The sequence below is a fragment of the Armigeres subalbatus genome, chromosome 3 (genome assembly GCF_024139115.2).
Source record: "Armigeres subalbatus isolate Guangzhou_Male chromosome 3, GZ_Asu_2, whole genome shotgun sequence".
Classification (NCBI taxonomy): domain Eukaryota; kingdom Metazoa; phylum Arthropoda; class Insecta; order Diptera; family Culicidae; genus Armigeres; species Armigeres subalbatus.
The window spans coordinates 263,037,217-263,059,358 of record NC_085141.1 but is presented as its reverse complement, the minus strand read 5'-3'; the positions used below and the strand labels follow the sequence as shown (position 1 = coordinate 263,059,358).

The 22,142-nt window shown below is 43.0% G+C and overlaps 1 protein-coding gene across 3 annotated transcripts in view; it reads left to right on the top strand.

Moving 5' to 3' along the window:
- The first annotated feature begins 3,909 nt into the window (after window positions 1-3,909).
- LOC134223999 (uncharacterized) overlaps window positions 3,910-22,142 on the top strand; it is a 368,032-nt gene continuing 349,799 nt past the window's right edge. Inside the window, exons 1-2 of one of the 3 annotated variants that reach the window (XM_062703226.1) lie at window positions 3,910-4,309; window positions 13,810-14,558. The gene's annotated coding sequence lies outside the window, so the exon portion shown is untranslated. Of the gene's footprint in view, window positions 4,310-13,738; window positions 14,559-22,142 lie in introns of all 3 variants that reach the window. The other 2 variants (XM_062703224.1, XM_062703225.1) reach the window with 2 other exon arrangements.

The following is a 22,142-nucleotide window of genomic DNA, read 5'->3' as shown; positions in this document are numbered from 1 at the left end:
ACACTTCGGTTCATTGCTGTTACGACAATGTTTCTGATATGTTGCAAAACACTTTGAGCTCAGCTGAGCAGTATTTTATTTTTGACAGTCCCCTGCATGTTCCGTATAAGGTACAATGAAGTTACAAATGACTTTGTTGTTTATGTAGTGCACTTGTAGCAGAATCTCCAAATAGAATTGTTGGTGTGATGGTTATAGTAGAAGGTTGGAAATCTCAAGGTCCATGGTTCGATTCCCGGTTGGTTTTTGTGTTTTTATTTTCATTGTAGCCGCAAGATGTTGCAAATAGGCTCCACCTCTTGCGCTTTTTGTGTCACAAAGGAGTTCCAAATACGACGAGTTGTGCATAAAACAGACCTTTAGTAAGTAACACCACAGTTGTTGTTACTCACTGAGAAACAAGAGGTGTTGCTTGGGGAACCCTCCTAATTGTTTGATTTGTTCCAGCAAAGCTGTGAACAGCAAGCACCCCATGGGGGGTTCGATGTGCCCGGCGTTTAAGCGTGCTGCAAAATCACAGTGCAGGTAACGCAGCTGGCTTGCTCGGCCTCGCCCGAGTGTTTGGTGTGCGCAGGTTTAGAGGAAACAGCGGAACACATGTTGTTCGCTCACGTTTCCGCGCAATGCGTGACCACATGCTTGCCACATGTGGTCTGGGCACTACCCCGAACAACCTAGTTCGGAGGATGTGTAAAGATGAAGTTGGCTGGAACGCCGTTTATCGGCTATCGCCCAAATCGTCTCGGAGCTACACAGAAGGTGGCGCGTGGACTCAAGGATGGCTTGTTCAGGCGCAAATAAGAGGTGGTCCAAGGGATCGGAGTCGGCTTCATGGGTCATACCGGTGGTCATGCTCTGTGGTCGAATTAGATCCTTTTATCAAACAAGTGGCCGCGCGAAGAACAACATGGTATCGTCGCTTTCGCGGCGTCGGTCAACCGGGCGGGTTCCGAGCCCGAGGACGGAAAGGGATCCTCGTCAAGGCAGGGGTAGGCGTAGGCACCGCGTCGGCAAGTTCCTCTGTGTGCTGGCGAATAGGCCCTATCGCAGAAAGGTCAATTTGGGGTGCACGCGGCATCATCATTCTTGATACCAGTCGTGCAGAGGGAAGCAGGCGCGAAGACGACCCTTTCCCACCTTCCGAGGACATATGGCGTGGTAAGGCCACCTGGAAAGCCGACAACGCGCACGATACCATGGTGTTCTTCTAAAAAAGCGAGTTACGATGTTCGGTGCTGCAAGGACACGCAGCTAACCTCGACGGTGCATTGTACACTGGCCCCCCTTTGAAGCATTACTTTCTGGTTGTACCGAAGGGACTATGAGCTTGGCGGCAATGGAAACGGTTTAACGGGTCGGGGATGTAGTCCTGCCTCGTTGGAGGTGGCCCCTAACCCCGCACTTCCTGGACAACCCAGGATGTCTGTTGAGCAGATTCCCCCTCCATTGCTTAGGAAGAAAAAAAAAACAGCGAGTAGATGAGGAGCATTGTCGAACGCAGATGCAATCAACTTGACGTTTTTCTCAATTGATTTAATCAGTGAGTTGACAAACACCATGAGGTTAGTCGCAGTAGATCGTTTCAGCATAAATCCGTGTTGATACTCGGTAATCATTGGATGCACTCGAGCACTTTAGGTAGGCAGCTCAGAATGGAGATCCCACGATAATTCTCCACGTTATGTATATTACCTGTCTTGTGTATTGGAATAATGGATGCGACCTTCCATGCTGAAGGGAACACACTACTGTTGAGGGAACGGTTGAAGATGATTGAGACCGGCGAGGCTAAAGGTGCAGCAAATTGCTTGATAAACTATGGTGGTAGACAATCGGGGCCAGGGCCTTTCGAAGCATCTACGTTTGAAAGAACTTTCTGAACTTCATCAAAAGAAACATTCAATTGCGGGAAATGGACATTGTAATGTTCTAAGCTTCTCTTCCAATCTCGATGTTTATCAGGTGAATGAGCAGGGGGGACATTTGCGAACACATTCTTGAAGAATTCAGCAAATAGATTGGCGGCACCTTCCGCATTATCTGCATTAGTGTCCTCGAAGTAGACATTCTGCGGAATGCCATTATTACGTCTAAGCTTCTTCACAAATGACCAGAATGACGATGGGTCCCGTTTAGCATTCGATTCGTTGCACTGTATGTAATCGTGATAAACAGTTGTCAACCGGGATGAGTAGTGCTTCTCCATGTTGTGAAGCAGTTGCTTGTTGGCCTCACTCCGTGATTTGAGAAAATGTTTCCTAGCTTTTCGCAATCTGTTTCGGAAGTTGCGAAGCTTTGGAGTCCACCATGCTTGATTAAAATGGATGCGGAAGCTTTTGCGACGAATTGGAGTATATTTATGGATGGTGTCAAAAATAAAACCATAAAATCGGTATACAGCCTTGTCCCCATCACAATTCGACAAAATCGATTCCCAGTTAATCGACGCTAAACGGGCTTGAATCGCAACTTCGTTACAGGGTAATGGAGTGAGGCTTTGCATGGCAGGAAGGGATTGCATTAATAATATAGTCTACAGGCCTGTCTTCGGTGTTTCGTCTGTGGGTTGCTATTGAGGTTTCAACAGAACCGGCATTAAGAAATCATGTCTTCTTCCAGTATCCTCGAACTCTTGAAATCTAATACCAGCTGATCATGTATCCAAGCACATGGCTTTGGATTTCAACTCCGATGCTATTCCGACTTTGTACGATACGAATGAAAGGGTACGTACGTCCTTACCACGAGGAACAAGCTTGATCACAGTGACATCAGAGGTTCCCAGGTTAGAATTCACCATACTCGTTACTGTGACCTCGCTTACGTCCGGATGGATGTTCGATAGGTACAGCCAAAATTTGGTGTCATCTCATTTTATATCAAAAATATACCTCCTATACCACACGGTCTGAATCATGTGAAATTTCCATAATTCTACTTTTTCGCCTTCCTCCAATGAACGCTGGCGGTCTCCCCTAATTGGATTGAAGTGCAATTTACACCAGTTTTAACCAATCACGGAGTTGCAACCATTGATATGTACAGTCGGTCTAAGCTAAGCTAAGCTCACTGCTGTATTTTTAACGCATTGTGCGCCGCTTTGAAACACTCAGTAATCTTACATTGAAAATTACATCTCACTAACTTCGAGTTTTGGTTTTATTTCCACTGTGCAATACACAGAAGATCCCACATTTGCATATACGGTAGACATTTTTAGTGGTGCCAAGTATTTTAAATTATGGTTAGTTTTCTAGAAATCAAATAGGGTTGTGTTGTGTCCTCTTATGCTATGTACTGGACAGGTCACTTCGGCTATAGTCCGATCACAATTAAATGCTGCTAAGAAAACTGAAGTGAAAGACACTACACTTATTATGTTTAGTTTTCTTGTCACCAGGGTGCATGGAATTGTTTTAGGGTTTATGGTACACAAAGCATTTGGATAAGCTAGGTCACTAATAGAAAGAACAACCTTGGAGTTGCGCAAAGCATAAAAGTTCAGCATGCTAGTATCGATGTTTGCGTATAGATTCGTCGAATTAATGCAGAATCCACGAAGATCCAACACTGAAGAGGAGAAGTGAGTGATGCACAAAGTGAGATTATTACTTTTTTTAAACTTTCATTCCTCACAGCTCACCAAAGGCAAAACTTCATCCACCTGCTTATGTACACGATCGAAGTTGAACCAAAACAAACCCCCCAACCTCCAAGCGACACCGCATCCCCATCATGGTCGGTACACGTTTTTCCGTTGGTATACAACAGCGCTCTTGTGCCGGTACGATGGAGACTACCACAACATGGCAGATATATGCCAGACCAGCCAGCAGCCCAGCGCAACATATACAATAGCGGCGCAGCGCATGGCATGGTTGGTTAATCTCGCAAAGTGCGTTATCGCTGGACCCAGTCAGTTGCTGTTGGACTTTCGCGAGGAGCAAACGTGCCGTTGCTACCGTTTTCCCAATCGAGCTACCGCAACCGCGAAGAAAGTACATAAAATCGTCTATCCATCGGTTATAGCAGCTTTTCGCGTGGTTCCGGGGAGGTGCACTCTGGTAGCGATTTGTTCGCTACCCTTTGGGAAGCCCATCGGCTCGGCATCGTGCCGCTCCAAACTAGACGTTTATTTGATTGCTGCTAGTTCGCTTCCTAAAGTGGATCAGTGCTTTAGGTGTTCGTTAATGTGCATAGATTCTGCAAGTTTGCGGAAATGTGATCCTTCAACGGTAGTGATCGTGGACAGAGAGTTTTTTTTTCTGTTGTGTCGGGTGTATTGGAAGGTTATATACCTTTGTGCTAGGTAAACATACGAGTAGTTCTTTCATTTTTGTAAAATTAACCCTAGGAAACCCAATGCATTGTGTTGTCAGTGAAAGTGAAAAAAACACATTAGAATAGTGGAAACGAGCGATACTTAAGTTATTCTAATTTTTGCAGCAGTTTATTCTTTCTCGTTGGATTTTGTATTTAAAAACTCTGATAAATTTACCTAGCAATGTTTTTGCCTTTCTAGTGTGTTAAGAAGAGTAAAATGCATATAAGAAAAAAACATGAATACATATGTGAATATATTTGGTTTAATTAAACTCATTCCAAGAATCTCCGTCGCAACTTATTGTGAGCTTATCGGATAAATTTGAGAGCCAAAAATGATTTCGTAATTTTTTTTGAACACATGTTTTAAAATTAGTATTTTGTATTTTATAAGTACAGTACGGACTCGATTATCCGGAGACTTGATTATCCGGGGTTCGATTATCCGGAATTTTAGACTCGATTATCCGGAGTATTTTTTTCTTCGATTTTTTTTAAATTTTATTTTTTTTATTTCGATGTTATAATAAACAATATGATTATTTTCCATTTAATTCCACTAGTTAATTTTCGTTATCTTTGCAGATACGTATTTCGACCACAACTGTGTGGTCGTCTTCAGTGTCTTGTACTCGACTTAGCAAGTCGAGTCGAGTACAAGACACTGAAGACGACCACACAGTTGTGGTCGAAATACGTATCTGCAAAGATAACGAAAATTAACTAGTGGAATTAAATGGACAGTACTTAATTCGTCTTAGACGGTTTAATACATTCCACTAAAAGAGCTTAATATATTTTTATGATTATTTTCACAATATGGGACGTATCTAGGTTGGGGGAGAGGGGTTGAAAAAGGGGTTGTTATGTATATTGAAATTTGACTATAGGCTTGTATATCAAATTCACGAATTCAAATGAATTAATTACTGTAAATTTAATACAAAATATGATTAATAGAAGAAATAAAAACGAAACTGGTATGGCATGAACTGCAGTAGGGATGCTCTATTTATGTAATTTATGGACGTTCTATTTAGGAAAGCAGAGTTTAGGTTGGTTATGACCACGACGACCCCTTTGCCGAAATCTACTAAATTTTCTTAAATTTTTTCCTGAATAGCTTGGAAAAATGTTCTGAATTTCCATTGGAAGATCTTCTTAATTTCCGGGAAGAATTCCTCCTATTTTGCGCACAGAAGTTCGTCTGAATTTCTTGTATTTTTATTTATAAACTAGCTTTATGTACCCGGCCTTGCTCGGAGTTGCCAGTTTAATTCGCAGTTTTTTTCACCATCGGAATTGGAATAGGTCAAAAGGATAATTGTGTTTTCTTATTGATATTTCATCATTTGATTAAAAGAAGGTAGATTACATTTGAAAACATTGACTGATTTTGAAAATGGGATCAAACCCAAAATCGCTTTATTCCGGGCAAACGTCTATTTCTAAAGAAGGAAAAACATACACCGATGCCTTATTCCGGAAAAACGTCTATTTTAAAGAAATGATCACATTTACCGTCCAGAAGGAAACACTTTAATCATTGCTTTTCTCTGGGCATACCAAGCTTTCCATGAAGTCTTGTGTCGACCGATCCCTGTCATCTTCGCCTTCTTAAGAAAAAAGAATGTTTGTTCCAAATTTGGTTGAAATCGGGCAAGGGGTACAGAAGTTATGCTGGAACATTGGATCATTGCATACCTTGCTTTTATTTATTAATCTTGAATCATTATCATATAATTATCATACCTTTTAAAATTTGGAATAAAGGTTACTCGATTATGGATCACTATGCAATTTGATCATTCATAATCATCAATCATTAATCATATCGATCGTTAATCATTAACCATACACATAGTGTGTCAACATTTAATCACGATCGGTAATCGTTAATCATAATCCAACGGTTTTTTCATCTATTATTCATAATCGTTAATTATTGTCAAAAATGAATTTAATCATTAATCATTATCAGTCATCATTTTCAAAAATTATAATTCATTAATCATAATCTTTAATCATAGAGTTGAATGATTTAATCATTTAATCTGCTTAGAATTGGTCCTGGGGGTCAGGAGTTACACTGAATTGCCCGTTTTCTAAAGACAACCGCTTTCCCTTTACCCTTCCTCTTTTCTCAACGGCCATTTCACCCCTTTGTTATCTTCTCCTAGGGATAGAAAATGTGTGTACCAAATTTGGTTGAAATCGGTACAGGGGTTCAGAAGTTACACTAAATTGCCCGTTTTCTGAACAATACCCTCCCTTCAGACCCCTACCCCCTTATCCAAATTTCCCTCCCGTACGATCGGCTCCTCATAGTGAATATGTGTACAAAATTTGATTGAAATCGGTCCTGGGGTTGGGAGTTACACTGAGTTGCTCGTTTTCCAAAGACAACACCTCCCTATACCCTCCCTTTTTCCAATGACCATCCCATCCCCTTTGTTATCTTTTCCTTATGATGTAGAATGTGTGTACCAAATTTGGTTGAAATCGGTACAGGGGTTCATGATTTACTTTGAATTGCCCGTTTTCTAAACAAAACCCTCCCTCCAGACCCCTCCCCTTTCCCAAATCCCTCCCATATGATTACCTCCTCGTAGTGAATATGTGTACAAAATTTGGTTGAAATCGGTCCTGGGAGTTGAAAGTTACACAGAATTGTTCGTTTTCTGAACAAAACCCCTCCCACCACCCCTCCCCCTTTTCTACCTGTCCCTCCCCCCCCTTTGTTACCTTCCTCTGAGGATAGAGAATGTCTGTACCAAATTTGGTTGAAATCGGTCCTGGGAGTTGAAAGTTACACAGAATTGTTCGTTTTCTGAACAAAACCCCTCCCACCACCCTCCCCTTTTCTACATGACCATCCCACCCTTTGTTAACTTCCTCTGAGGATAGAGAATGTCTGTACCAAATTTGGTTGAAATCGGTCCTGGGGGTTGAAAGTTACACAGAATTGTTCGTTTTCTGAACAAAACCCTCCCACCACCCTCCCCTTTTCTACATGACCATCCCACCCCTTTGTTAACTTCCTCTGAGGATAGAGAATGTCTGTACCAAATTTGGTTGAAATCGGCCAAGTGGTTCAGAAGTAGTTAGCGAACATACATACATAGATTGGTTTTTATATATATAGAAGATTAAGATTATTACTACTGGAAATTTATCTGCATTTCTAATGAATTTATTCTGAATTTTAGCGAAGGTTTCTTTTGAGCTTCCACCGTAAATATTTCTTTTTGAAGCTACACGAAAGTTCCTTTGAATTTCCACTGGAAAATATTCAGCAACAAGTGGAAACACGACTATCACCAAGTATACGATGCAACGACCTGTTATTTATTTCATGCTCGGAATATTGTACCGAAAGGCTATATGTTCGCACCAAAACATATTTTAGATGGCTTGGAGATCCATAGTATTATATACCGATCCTCTATGGTTGGCGAATTGAGGTGATGTCTGTGTGTTTGAGTGCACAAAATCTGACCAATTTTTGGCACTTATCATTGTCGGATTTGCTTGCAACTGGTTGCATTTAATGGGACATCCTATTAAGGTTCTCCCAAACACATGTAACCAAACAATCGCGAAGCGATTCTATCGCTTGGCAAATGCGATTCTGTCGCCGTTGATGTGAAAGCGTAAATGGAACATTGCCTGCAGCGCCAGCGACCCAGTGATAGAATCGCGGCGAGTAGTTGTCGCCATTGCGGCAATGAAATCGTTTGAGTCTGGGGGAGCCTTTATATGGTTTTCTATGGAAAATTGGAGGAATCGGACAATGGACTCAAAAATTTCATTGCTTTCTGTTGAAAATTGCCTAGATCAAACTTTAAGTTCAGAAATAATGGCCAAAATACTATTTTTGTACAAAAAGCGCGTAAATAGTCCAGCTATTTTCTGGCACCTATTCTCAGCCGTTGCATCGAAATGGAAATCCTGTCCTATCATTCCATATTGAAAATTGGCTGGATCGGACTGTGGACCCTGAAGTTATGCCAAAAATACTGTTTTTTTTATAATACACCAGAAAGTGACTAATACCGCTAGGTGGATTAATCAGTGTTATTCCTGAATAATTTCTTACTTCACCACTGCAAATTAAATAAAACATAACTTTTTCAATATTGAATTACAGATTTTTTTTTCTGGTGATTCGATTATCCAGAGGATTTGATTATCCGGAGTGGAAATAAAATCGATACTCCGAATAATCGAGTCCGACCTGTACCTATTGAACCCATTAGTAGCACCAAATTTTTACTTTAAAGCCGATCTGGAAATTGTATCGTTCTGGGAATTGTCAATAGGATCAATAGGAGGGTGGAGTAAAACGGACAGGGTGGGTAGAACGGACAGGGGTCCCGTTTTAGTTAAATCGTTACAAATTTGGCACTCTATCAAGTGGATCTTATTGCTTCAAAATGTTTCAAATTATGAGCACGACAAGTTTTACGACATTCAAAAAATGAAAACTATTTTGTTTATTATTGGGGCAGCAGGGACTATGTCCAAGGGCTTAACAATCCCTCCCCAGGCCATCTGCGAGTTGTGGCACCTGCCTAGGATGTGGTGGGGTTTGACAGTGGGCCCTGTTAAACCTCTATAAAAAGCTGCATGTATCCGCAAGTAGGCTCCGCCAAAGCGACCGTGTGCCGCTCAAAGCGCACAAGCCCAAGTCCTGGTGTTAGGTGGGACGCTAAACAGCCCTGACACGACGGCCCTCCAACGAGACAGGAGGTTTGCGCAGGCCCAATAAGCCGCCTGGAAAACCAATAATTACGAACAATATAAGAGATAATGCGACTCGATATAATCGGCAAATACCTAGGCGACGAATAAAGGATCACGATTGGAAGCTTGGAACATGGAACTGCAAGTCGCTAGGTTTCGCAGGTTGCGACAGGATGATCTACGATGAATTACATCCCCGCAACTTCGACGTCGTGGCGCTGCAGGAGATTTGCTGGACAGGACAGAACGTGTGGAAAAGCGGACATCGGGCGGCTACCTTCTACCAGAGCTGTGGCACCACCAACGAGCTGGGAACCGGCTTCATAGTGCTGGGTAAGATGCGCCAACGCGTGATTGGGTGGCAGCCAATCAACGCAAGGATTTGCAAGCTGAGAATTAAAGGCCGTTTCTTCAACTATAGCATCATCAACGTGCACTGCCCACACGAAGGGAGACCCGACGACGAGAAAGAAGCGTTCAACGCACAGCTGGAGCAGACATACGATGGATGCCCACTGCGGTACGTCAAAATCGTCATCGGTAAAGTAGGAAGGGAGGAAATGTATAGACCGGTCATCGCACTGGATAGTCTGCACACCGTATCGAATGACAACGGCCAACGATGCATAAACTTCGCAGCCTCCCGCGGAATGGTAGCACCGAAGCACCTTCTTTCCCCGCAAAAATATCCACAAGGCCACATGGAGATCACCTAACCAAGAAACGAAAAATCAAATCGACCACGTTCTAATCGACGGTAAATTCTTCTCCGACATCACGAACGTCCGCACTTACCGCAGTGCGAATATTGAATCCGAACACTACCTCGTTGCAGTATGCCTGCGCTCAAAACTCTTGACGGTGAATAACACGCGTCGAAGTCGGACGCCGCGGCTTAACATTGAACGGCTACAAGACGGTAGACTAGTCCAAAAATACGCGCAGCAGCTGGAAGTGGCACTCCCAACGGAAGAGCAGCTAGGCGCAGCATCTCTTGAAGATGGCTGGAGAGATATTCGATCCGCCATTGGTAGCACCGCAACCGCTGCACTTGGCATGGTTCCCCCGGATCAGAGAAACGAAGAGAAGAATGCAGCACGGGCGAGATTGCTGCAACACCGCACGAGGGCGAACGAGGCACGATATAAACAGGCGCGGAACAGACAAAACTCGATTTTCTTGAGAAAAAAGCGTCAGCAGGAAGATCGAGACCGTGAAGAGACGGAATACCGCGCTAATAACACACGAAAGTTCTATGAGAAGTTGAACCTTTCACGTAAGGGCCACGTGCCACAGCCTGATATGTGTAAGGACATAAACGGGAACCTTCTTACGAACGAGCGTGAGGTGATCCAAAGGTGGCGGCAGCACTACGAAGAGCACCTGAATGGCGATGTGGCAGACGAAGATGGCGGTATGGTGATGGACCTGGGGAAATGCGCGCAGGACATAATTCTACCGGCTACGGATCTCCAGGAAATCCAGGAGGAGATTAGCCGGCTGAAGAACAACAAAGCCCCTGGGGTTGACCAACTACCAGGAGAGCTATTTAAACACGGTGGAGAGGCACTGGCTAGAGCGCTGCACTGGGTCATTACCAAGATTTGAGAGGAGGAAGTTTTGCCGCAGGAGTGGATGGAAGGTGTCGTGTGTAGCATCTACAAAAAGGGCGATAAGCTGGATTGTAGCAACTACCGCGCAATCACATTGCTGAACGCCGCCTACAAGGTACTCTCCCAAATTTTATGCCGTCGACTAGCACCAATTGCAAGGGAGTTCGTGGGGCAGTACCAGGCGGGTTTTATGGGCGAACGCTCCACCACGGACCAGGTGTTCGCCATTCGCCAAGTGCTGCAGAAATGCCGCGAATACAACGTGCCCACACATCATCTATTCATCGACTTCAAAGTCGCATATGATACAATCGATCGGGACCAGCTATGGCAGCTAATGCACGAAAACGGATTTCCGGATAAACTTACACGGTTGATCAAAGCGACGATGGATCGGGTGATGTGCGTAGTTTGAGTTTCAGGGGCATTCTCGAGTCCCTTCGAAACCCACAGAGGGTTACGGCAAGGTGATGGTCTTTCGTGCCTGCTATTCAACATCGCTTTGGAAGGGGTAATACGAAGAGCAGGGATTAACACGAGTGGTACAATTTTCAATAAGACCGTCCAGCTATTTGGCTTCACCGACGACATAGATATTATGGCACGTAACTTTGAGAAGATGGAGGAAGCCTACATCAGACTGAAGAGGGAAGCCAAGCGGATCGGACTAGTCATCAACATGTCGAAGACGAAGTACATGATAGGAAGAGGTTCAAGAGAAGACAATGTGAGCCACCCATCGCGATTTGGCATCGGTGGTGACGAAATCGAGGTGGTAGAAGAATTTGTGTACTTGGGCTCACTGGTGACTGCCGAAAATGATACCAGCAGAGAAATTCGGAGACGCATAGTGGCTGGAAATCGTACATACTTTGGACTTCGCAAGACGCTCCGATCGAATAGAGTTCGCCGCCGTACCAAACTGACAATCTACAAAACGCTCATTAGACCGGTAGTCCTCTACGGACACGAGACCTGGACGATGCTCGTGGAGGACCAACGCGCACTCGGAGTTTTCGAAAGGAAAGTGCTGCGTACCATCTATGGTGGGGTGCAGATGGCAGACGGTACGTGGAGGAGGCGAATGAACCACGAGTTGCATCAGCTGTTGGGAGAACCATCCATCGTTCACACCGCGAAAATCGGACGACTGCGGTGGGCCGGGCACGTAGCCAGAATGTCGGACAACGATCCAACGGGCACAAGAAGGCGAGGTGCGCAGCGGGCAAGGTGGATCGATCAGGTGGAAGATGACTTGCGGACCCTCCGTAGACTGCGTGGTTGGCGACGTGTAGCCATGGACTGAGCCGAATAGAGAAGACTCTTATATACCGCACAGGCCACTTCGGCCTTAGTGTGAATAAATAAATAAATTTGTTTATTATTGATTTAATTGCAAAATGCGGCTGATATGCCATGTTAATGTAATTTTAAAACAGAAAACGGCAAAGCTAATCCGCATAATCCTCGGGGATCTCAAACTTAGTTTATTCAAAGTTTGTGTACGGGTTGATTTGATAATTTATCTCAAAATTCGATTTTTTGAGATTTTTTTAAGAAATTGGATCATTTTGGGGTAAAACGGACACGTTCTGGTGTGGGTAATAACTAGACCAACATTTGAAAAGGGCGTTACAGCCAAAATTTATTTCTTCTGATTCTTCGTCCACATATATAGCTGTATATGTAAACAAAGAATCAGAAGGAATAAATTTTTGCTGTTACGCCCTTTTCAAATGTTGGTCTAGATATGTACCTTTTAGAGTACATGCATATTTTTCTCCATAATTTTGTTTTGAAAAATTTGTATTGTTTACCTTCGAAAACGGCAAGATTTCATTGGGAAATTCGAATTTCCGAGTTTTGTTCAGACCAATGGCATTTTTAAGGGATTTTTAATAATGTAACATGATTTTTAAGTAAAATCATTGCAAGTTACCAATATATCAATTATTATTCAACATTTTTATTCCAAGAGTCATATTTTATAGATGCTTGTTTTAAGCTTAATTTCTTAACATGTCCGTTTTACCCACACACTGTGTCCATTCCACCCGCATACTTATAACGGGGATTTTTTCATACTGATTTTTATTGTCATAAAAATCACAAAATCTGATTGTTTCCCACTAAATTGACCTGAAGCCATCGCATTGCTTCCTTTAAAGATTACATCGTTTTCCATGTGAAAATTACGTGATTCCTTAGGGTGTCCATTAGAGTGATTTATCGCATAGCAAGTTATCGCATAGAACCCGAAAGATTATCAATTTTATATAAAATTTTGAATCTATAAATCAAAAGTAGCATTAAATGATTGCATGATAAAAAAAGCAATTGAACAATAGAAAACTCCACACACAAATAGAAAAAAATAAATTAAGTAATTTTTTTCATTAGAAACTAACGCATACGTATTGATGGAAATCCTCCATTATTGATGTGCATTTTGTACTAAGTAGTTGCATTTACCCTTATTTCTTTATTGGCAATGTTCAAATCCAGACCAACATTTGAAAAGAGCGTAACAGCCAAAATGTATTCTTTCTAGTTATTCGTCCACATACATAGCTATATATGTAGACAAAGAATCTGAAGAAATAAATGTTGGGAGTTGCGCCCATTTCAAATGTTGGTCTAGAAATTTCTGATGAAATTTTTTTCATTGTCCTCGGGGCATTTTTATTTACATCAAACATTTTTGTAGAACGCGCGGCTACTAAGCAATATTATGCTGAGGGTGACTAGGCTCGATTCTCAATGCCAGTTTTGGCAATTTTCGGTTTGGAAATTGTCTCGACTTCCCTGGGCATAAAGTGTCATTGTGTTAGCCTCATGATATTCGAATGCTTAGAAATCTCACAGTTAATAACTGTGGAAGTTCTTAATGAACTGAGAGGCTGCAATGCCCCAGTAGGGGCATGTAATGCCAACAAAGGATAGCTGCACCCCTACTTGCTTTTCCCAAAAACCAACAACGTACGATAATTTCATTTTTAGAGCAAAGTTGTCAATGCTATAGGTACCCCAGTAATAAAAAATCTCATTATTTGCAGGTATACAGTCTGTGAACATTAAACACATGTGCAGTGCAGTTTAAACTTTTTTTTTAACAATATTTAACCAGTTGCTCATTCGGATGTTAATTCGTGAAATTGAATCTCAAGCACAGCTGAAAGGAAACTTAATGGTGCAGTGAAAGTTGTGACTGACCTTGAGTGAGAGGTGTTTCTTGTTTGTGTCTACCGGATAAACCACTAAATATTGTAAAAAGCGTTCCAGTTCCAGCTCTTTCCGATTAAATGTGAAGCACCTTGCTTGCTGAACGGGCAAGGCAAAACGCAAATGGGTAGAAGGTGTGGCTACGTGAATGCCAATTTGTAACTCAATCGGTCAGATTAAACCGATCGGATGGCCATAGATAAACGGCACAAAGTGAACAACGGTCAAGTCAACTTTGAATGGCACACGAACTGCGAATAATACGTAGAAGATCGGTGTCCCACTTTGATCTGTTGTGGAGAACTGAATGTGGAACTAGTTAACGACTTTTTTGCCGATTGAATCGAGAAAACACGGCGTGCAATCAGCAAATCAACATAAATGGATTAGCAGACGGTAGCCGAGTGATTGTGTGACTTTAGTGTCGTCCTCCTACATGCAAATTGCAAACATACTTGATGCTCCGGAACCATATGTGGGTGATATGTGGCTAGTAGTGGTGTTATAAATTGTGCAAACAACATTAAGTTACGATAACTTCCTAGCTGGCTCGTCGTGTAATCGCTGAACGTTGGACGGAATTCCTGATACAATCGATTGCTTGTAAAGTCAAACTGTTACGTGGAAGGCTGCATGGTGTACTCCACGAGGCAAGTATGTTAAACCTAAATCCAACCGTTGTTATTTAATTTAGTGAGTGATGGCCGTACTATGGCACATGATAACCATAGACGAAACATTTTCAATACTGTTTTTGTATGACTTAATTAAGTTTGGGTTTGGGTTAGAGGACAGAAAATGGGGAATTTTAGTGCTGATTCCCCCGGTAAAGAGGACTCTGGGACTAATTCTGAACCAAACTTGTATATAACAACGGTGATGATGTCTTCATATATAAAACAAAGTTTCAGTTGATGCGTCGTGCTTTATATATTCTGTTAAATGCAAATTACCCCAAGATTTCGTTTGAAAAACTATTGGAAACAATGATTTTGCTTAATAAAATTGACTCCCTTACATCTATAGTGAAGCAACTGTACCAATAATGATGAACCTCATGGGAAGATCCATTTATTACGTAACGAAAAAACTGGACTGACCCTGTATACAGAAACAGTCCAAAAACGAACCTTTAATAGTATTGGCTAAAATACATTTTTACAAGATAAAGAGAGTGCGTGTTGGCTCTTGTTTCGGACGCGAACGACCGCGCGATTTGCCGAAATTTTGTGTTTTGCATTGCGCGGCCGGTAATAAAGTTAATTAGTTCTTTCATTGACTGGCGGGCTTAGTTATTGTTATTTGATAGAGCACAACTTGGAGGGATGAGTGGACCTGAACACCTCTGACTCCGCCAGTGAGTATGATTTTTCTTAAGTTAATCTTCATTATTTTATTATTAAATACTAAATTTTCCGAAAAGATGTAATCCATTTGTTTTCTTCGACTATATTAATTTGTCATCGGATAATGTTAAAGTGCCTGGATAATGTTTTGTAATATCAAATGGAGCAGATCAAATAAACACGAAATGCAAATCAACCGCTTTGTTTCTTAATAACCTTTTACATCCGAAAAATGCGTATGTTTTTATGGAGTCTCAGTCTTCTTTGGAAGCGAAACATAATTTATGTGAGTTTTATCCCTAAAAACCATGATTATTATTTTATTTTTGTCTAGTTTTTTCAAAAATCTTCACTATCCTTTTCTTATATATACATAAAAATGAATTTTTGTCTGTTTAACCCTTATAGACTCGGAAACTACTGAGCCGATCGGCGTGAAATTTCTTGTACAGGAATTTTTGGAGCCGGGGAAGGTTCTTAAGAGGGATCAAGATACCTCCCCTCTCTGAAAATGTGGGCTCCAATACAAATGAAACACAAATTTCTATATAACCCAGGAACTACTTAATCAAAAACCAAATGTAGCGTGTGGAGTAAGGTGGACCACACTTATATGAACAAATTCAAAATCATTTTTTCGAGACATATACTGCCGTTCTACACATAATTGTCCCATGTTACCTTTGATGAAAAATCTCAAACTCGAGTCAATTTGTCCCATTGAAAAAATGAAGTTGTTGTTTGATGATAATAGAGACTGAAAACCGTTTGAATAAGTAGTAATTCGTTTTATGTCCTGGAAAAGTGCTGCCTACGCTCATAACATTCCAAAAATATTTGTTAAATTTAAGGAACCAATCGATTTTGAAATTAGTGGGACAAATTGACTCGAGTTTGGATTTTTTCATCGAAGGTAACATGGGACAATTATGCGTAGAGCGGCAGTGTACCCTCTGAAAATAAAGTGTTTTGCTCCCAGAAGCTACTGTGAAAATTTCAGCCAGATCCGTCAAGTCTAACTGGATGCTCAACGAGCCTGAAGTTTATATGAGAAAAATCGACTGAATGTATGGGAAAATGATCTCCTTTAACTGTTTAACCTCTAGGTGGTGCTGTAATCATTCAATGCCACTCATAAGTACCACGTACAATCTTTACAAAGAGGCTCCTGAAAACCGCGAGTGATTTAGCCAAAAAAAAAACAAAAAAGTTATACCTTGATGGAAAAAGTTGATTTTTTCGCTGGGATGAAACGCGCCATCCAGCTATTATACTTGCAGAATCGATTGGATCGAAGTGCTTCGATTTACTTCATTTGTCCGATACTCGTTTTGAAATTAACTAAAATTAACAAATTTGGGGCTCACTAATTGCGTGAGGATGCTCAAATCATTGCGTGAGGATGCATGAAATGTTTTCTGTGGTGATTGTTGAGGAAACTCCAATCTTGCCAACGCTCACAATTGTGTTCATGGACGGGTTTGGAACCTAATCAAAAGTTTATTTGTTTTAATATATCTACTAACTCTCTATATAAAATAACCAGTCTATGTTTCATTTTTCATTTATTTAGTTAACATCTAAACAGATAACATTGAATCAACAATTTGACGCCACAATACACGGTTCGAGGCCGCATCTCTCCATCCTCGGATACGCCCCACGCTCGCCAAGTCGTTTTGCACCTGGTCTGCCCATCTCGCTCGCTGCGCTCCACGCCGTCTCGTACCTGCCGGATCGGAAGCGAACACCATCTTTGCAGGGTTGCTGTCCAGCATTCTTGCAACATGTCCTGCCCATCGTACCCTTCCGGCTTTAGCTACCTTCTGGATACTGGGTTCGCCGTAGAGTTGGACGAGCTCATGGTTCATTCTTCGCCGCCACACACCGTCTTCTTGCACACCGCCAAAGATGGTCCTAAGCACCCGTCTCTCGAATACTCCGAGTGCTTGCAAGTCCTCCTCGAGCATTGTCCATGTTTCATGTCCGTAGAGGACAACCGGTCTTATAAGCGTCTTGTACATGACACATTTGGTGTGGTGGCGAATCTTTTTCGACCGCAGTTTCTTCTGGAGCCCATAGTAGGCCCGACTTCCACAGATGATGCGCCTTCGTATTTCTCGACTAACGTTGTTGTCAGCCGTTAGCAAGGATCCGAGGTAGACGAATTCCTCGACCACCTCGAAGGTATCCCCGTCTATCGTAACACTGCTTCCCAGGCGGGCCCTGTCGCGCTCGGTTCCGCCCACAAGCATGTACTTTGTCTTTGACGCATTCACCACCAGTCCAACTTTTATTGCTTCACGTTTCAGGCGGGTATACAGTTCTGCCACCTTTGCAAATGTTCGGCCGACAATGTCCATGTCATCCGCGAAGCAAATAAATTGACTGGATCTGTTGAAAATCGTACCCCGGCTGTTACACCCGGCTCTCCGCATGACACCTTCTAGCGCAATGTTGAACAACAGGCACGAAAGTCCATCACCTTGTCTTAGTCCCCGGCGCGATTCGAACGAACTGGAGTGTTCGCCCGAAATCTTCACACAGTTTTGCACACCATCCACCGTTGCTTTGATCAGTCTGGTAAGCTTCCCAGGGAAGCTGTTCTCGTCCATAATTTTCCATAGCTCTACGCGGTCTATACTGTCGTATGCCGCCTTGAAATCAACGAACAGATGGTGCGTTGGGACCTGGTATTCACGGCATTTTGAAGGATTTGCCGTACAGTAAAGATCTGGTCCGTTGTCGAGCGGCCGTCAACGAAGCCGGCTTGATAACTTCCCACGAACTCGTTCACTAATGGTGACAGACGACGGAAGATGATCTGAGATATCACTTTGTAGGCGGCATTAAGGATGCTGATCGCTCGAAAGTTCTCACACTCCAGTTTGTCGCCTTTCTTGTAGATGGGGCATATAACCCCTTCCTTCCACTCCTCCGGTAGCTGTTCAGTTTCCCAGATTCTGACTATCAATTTGTGCAGGCAAGTGGCTAGCTTTTCCGGGCCCGTCTTGATGAGCTCAGCTCCGATGCCATCCTTACCAGCTGCTTTATTGGTCTTTAGCTGTTGGATGGCATCCTTAACTTCCCTGGTCGATTTGTGATTCTGTCTGCAGTGGTGATCTCCAGGTGTACCGATACGGGAGGCTGTGTTGGAAGTAGGTGCTGCGAATGGCCATATTCTTGGAGGCGGCGAAATCAATTAGTCGTAGGCCGTTTTCGTTCGTCAGCCGGTGAGCGCTGAACTTTCCAATAGTCGGTCTAAACTCCTCCTCTTGGCCAACCTGAGCGTTCAAATCTCCTATGATGATTTTGACGTCGTGGCTTGGGCAGCTGTCGTACTCACGTTCCAGCTGCGCGTAGAATGCGTCCTTATCATCATCAGTGCTTCCGGAGTGTGGGCTATGGACGTTGATTATGCTGGAAGTTGAAGAACCGGCCTTTGATCCTCAACCTGCACATTCTTTCATTGATCGGCCACCACCCGATCACGCGCCTTTGCATATCGCCCATCACTATGAAAGCTGTTCCCAGCTCGTGTGTGTTGCCGCAGCTCTGGTAAATGGTATGATTACCTCTAAACGTTCGCACCATTGATCCCTTCCAACAAACCTCCTGCAGCGCTACGATGCCGAATCCACGGTCCTTGAGCACATCGGCGAGTATGCGTGTGCTCCCGATGAAGTTGAGAGATTTGCAGTTCCACGAACCGAGTTTCCAATCGCTAGTCCCTTTTCGTCGCAGTGGTCTTCGCCGATGGTTCCGGTCCTTACTCTCTTGTTGATTATTCGTTGCTTATGATTTTTTAAAGGCTGGCTTGCAGGGCTTGACACCAAACCCCCTAAATTTCCGGAGGACCATTCCTCCTTATTTCCGGTGGACCATGGTGCACAGTTTCACTTAGAGTCCCTCGCTGGCACTCGGACGATGGTCAGCCGCCCCTAACATGGAGAACAGACGCTGTTGTGAGCCGATCCTGACATGGAGAACAGACGCTCAATAAGATTTGCACCTCCGGAGAGGAGCAACCCCCTTCCCTGTCAGCATACGATCATAGTTCCACCGGGGTTGGTTACCCTAAGGTTGCTCGTATCCCGACCAGCACCGCGGGGAGGTAGGGATAGGAGTTGCTGGGTAAGAGGCTAAGGACCGCGAGATGGGGTCTATTTTATTCCTTCAGGTATGCGAAGTACCAGTGGTACGCTTTACCCAGCATTTGCCGTGCCAACCAGTCTATGTATGTATGCTAACTACTTCTGAACCACTTGACCGATTTCAACCAATTTTGATACACAAATTCTCTATTCTAAGGAGAACCTCAATGATGGGGTGGGAGTGTCATTGAAAAGGAGAAGGGTATGGGAGGAGGGGTCCTACTTTGGAAACGAACAATTCAGTGTAACTTCGAATCCCCTGGGCGACGAAATGGTGAGTTGACATCCGGGAAGGAGCGCCTAACATAGCTCTGGTCCTCACAAGTTCCAATACTCACGCCTCCACGGGTCTTCCGATGACAATTGACCGCCAGCTAAGGGTTGCGTACTTAGCTGGTAGTGTAGCCTGGGCACTGTTGTCCTTCTGACATCATTTAGAGTGAGAGGGTGCGTCCTGTGGGGTCTGCCTAGGATGTTGTGGGGTTCGACATTGGGCTATGTTGAACTTCTATAAAAAGCTGCATGTGTCCCCAAGCAGGCCCTATCAAAGCGACCGTGTGCCGCTCAAAGCGCACTAGCCTAGTCTTGGTGTTGGGTGGGACTTTAAACAAATTTGACCCGACTGATCGAGCGTCTGTTCACCAAGGAGGTGCGGCTCCAACAGCATCTGTTCTGGCATCCAGCGGCTGAGTATGGAATGCTATTCCCTGGAAGCTATACCTAAGATGGCAGCCCCATCCCGGTGGATAGGGAACCTTGGGCCAACAACCTACTGTTTCCGAAACATCAATTTGTTCGAGAATCCGATAATGAAAGAACACGGACTGATTTTACGGCGACGACTCTTAGCGCGAAACAACGGACACGAATAGGATCATATGGAATGTTTTACCCCAAGCCCAACAGAGTAAATTGGCACAACTTGCCAATGAGGCACGCCGCATGAAGCTTGAGATCCTGGGACTGAGTGGTTTACGAGGTGAACACGCTCCCCGGCATCGCGGATTTGGCTTTCTACTAAGCGCTCAGGCACACTCTGCGCTTAAGAAGTGGGAACCTATAAGTGAAAGGATAATCGTTGCCAGATTTAGAACACGGGTCCGAAACCTAACTTTAATCCAATGTTATGCGCCAACCGATGCTGCCGATCTGCAAGACAAAGAGAACTTCTACAGTCAACCTCAATGCCGTCGTAGATAGTATTCCGATGGGTGATATCAAGATCTGTTTGGGCGACTTCAACGCGAAGATCGGATCTGACAACTCGAACCTTGAGCGCATTATGGGACGCCATGGTCTCGGAGAAATGAGCGAAAACGGAGAGCTGCTCGTATAATTTTGTGGTAATAACGACATGGTGATCGGGGGATCGCACAAGGTCACGTGGATCTACCGTGACGGCTTTACAGAATATCAAATCGACCAGCAACGATGCCTGTGAAAGAAGCGAATGATCAGTTATTGACTGACCCAACTGACCAGCTGAAACGCTGGTTCGAGCCCTTCGAACAACTTTTTCAAGTTCCAGCCAGGCTACCACCACCTCGGCATGATCTGCCTAGAATCCGACATATAACACGCGTCAATACTGAAGCGCCATCACTGCTAGAGATTCAAACAGCCATCCAAAGCATGAAATCGAAAAAAGCCTCAGGGGTCGATCGCATATCAGTCGAGTGCTCAAAGCTGACCCCATGACATCCGCTCAACTACTGCATCGTTTATTTCGTAATATCTGGGACACCGTAACTTTCCCGATCGACTGGATGCAAGGTATCTTATGTCGTTTTCGGTTATTGCTGGGTCGAACCTAGTTCTGCACCGGATCCGCTCTAACAGCTGTCAAAACGTTCGGTTATTCGTTCAGGTTGGATCGCGATCCGCACCAGATCCGACCCAAAATGAATGAGGTTCGCTCTGCCGATTTATCGAGATCCAACCTAGGTTCACCAATACATTCAAACACAAACTGTCAAGCTGGTGTTTATGTTTACGCTAAGGGAAAATGAAAAAGTAAAAGACACGGATGGGTATTTGATTTTGTTTGATTCATTTGTTAAATTTATCAATTTTGTTGCGGTCTTCCACGCAAAAATGGAATATTTTAATTTTGTGCTGTCTTCAAGTTTCTCTGATGGTGAATCGGATTCAAATATCGACATATTTTTCGCTGATTACCTCAGATGGTAGCTCCACTATAAACAAAATGAGGGTTGAACATTTTGTTGAAAATGTGATTTATAAAATGCAGTGACGAGAAGGTAGCTGCTATTTATTCACTATTACGTTGTGTATTCGAATATATGCTTTAGGTATAATTGCTCTATCAATGGGAAAATAGCGTACCAGAGTATCTGCCGCTATGAAGTTATTTATACCAAAATGTTCATACCATTATTTTATTCATTATTGCAGTCTGTGTAAAATTTGTTCAAGGTTACGGATTTGAAGAATATAAACATAATGTATTAACCCTGGCATTAACCATTTATAAGACTTTGGCAACTATATTGCCATCAACAAATTTATTGTATTTATTTATAAATGATTATTTATAAATAAATTAAAATGTTTATTTAGGAACAGTTTTTATACGAATTAAGCATATTTTTTTAGAGGAAGAAAGGTTTTTAGTTGTAATTCGTTAAAAAACCGACAAAGACATATTTTATCCTATTGATATTGATTATGTTGAATCTCCTGTTTAGATTATGTAGTGAAAAATTATTTGCCTCTTT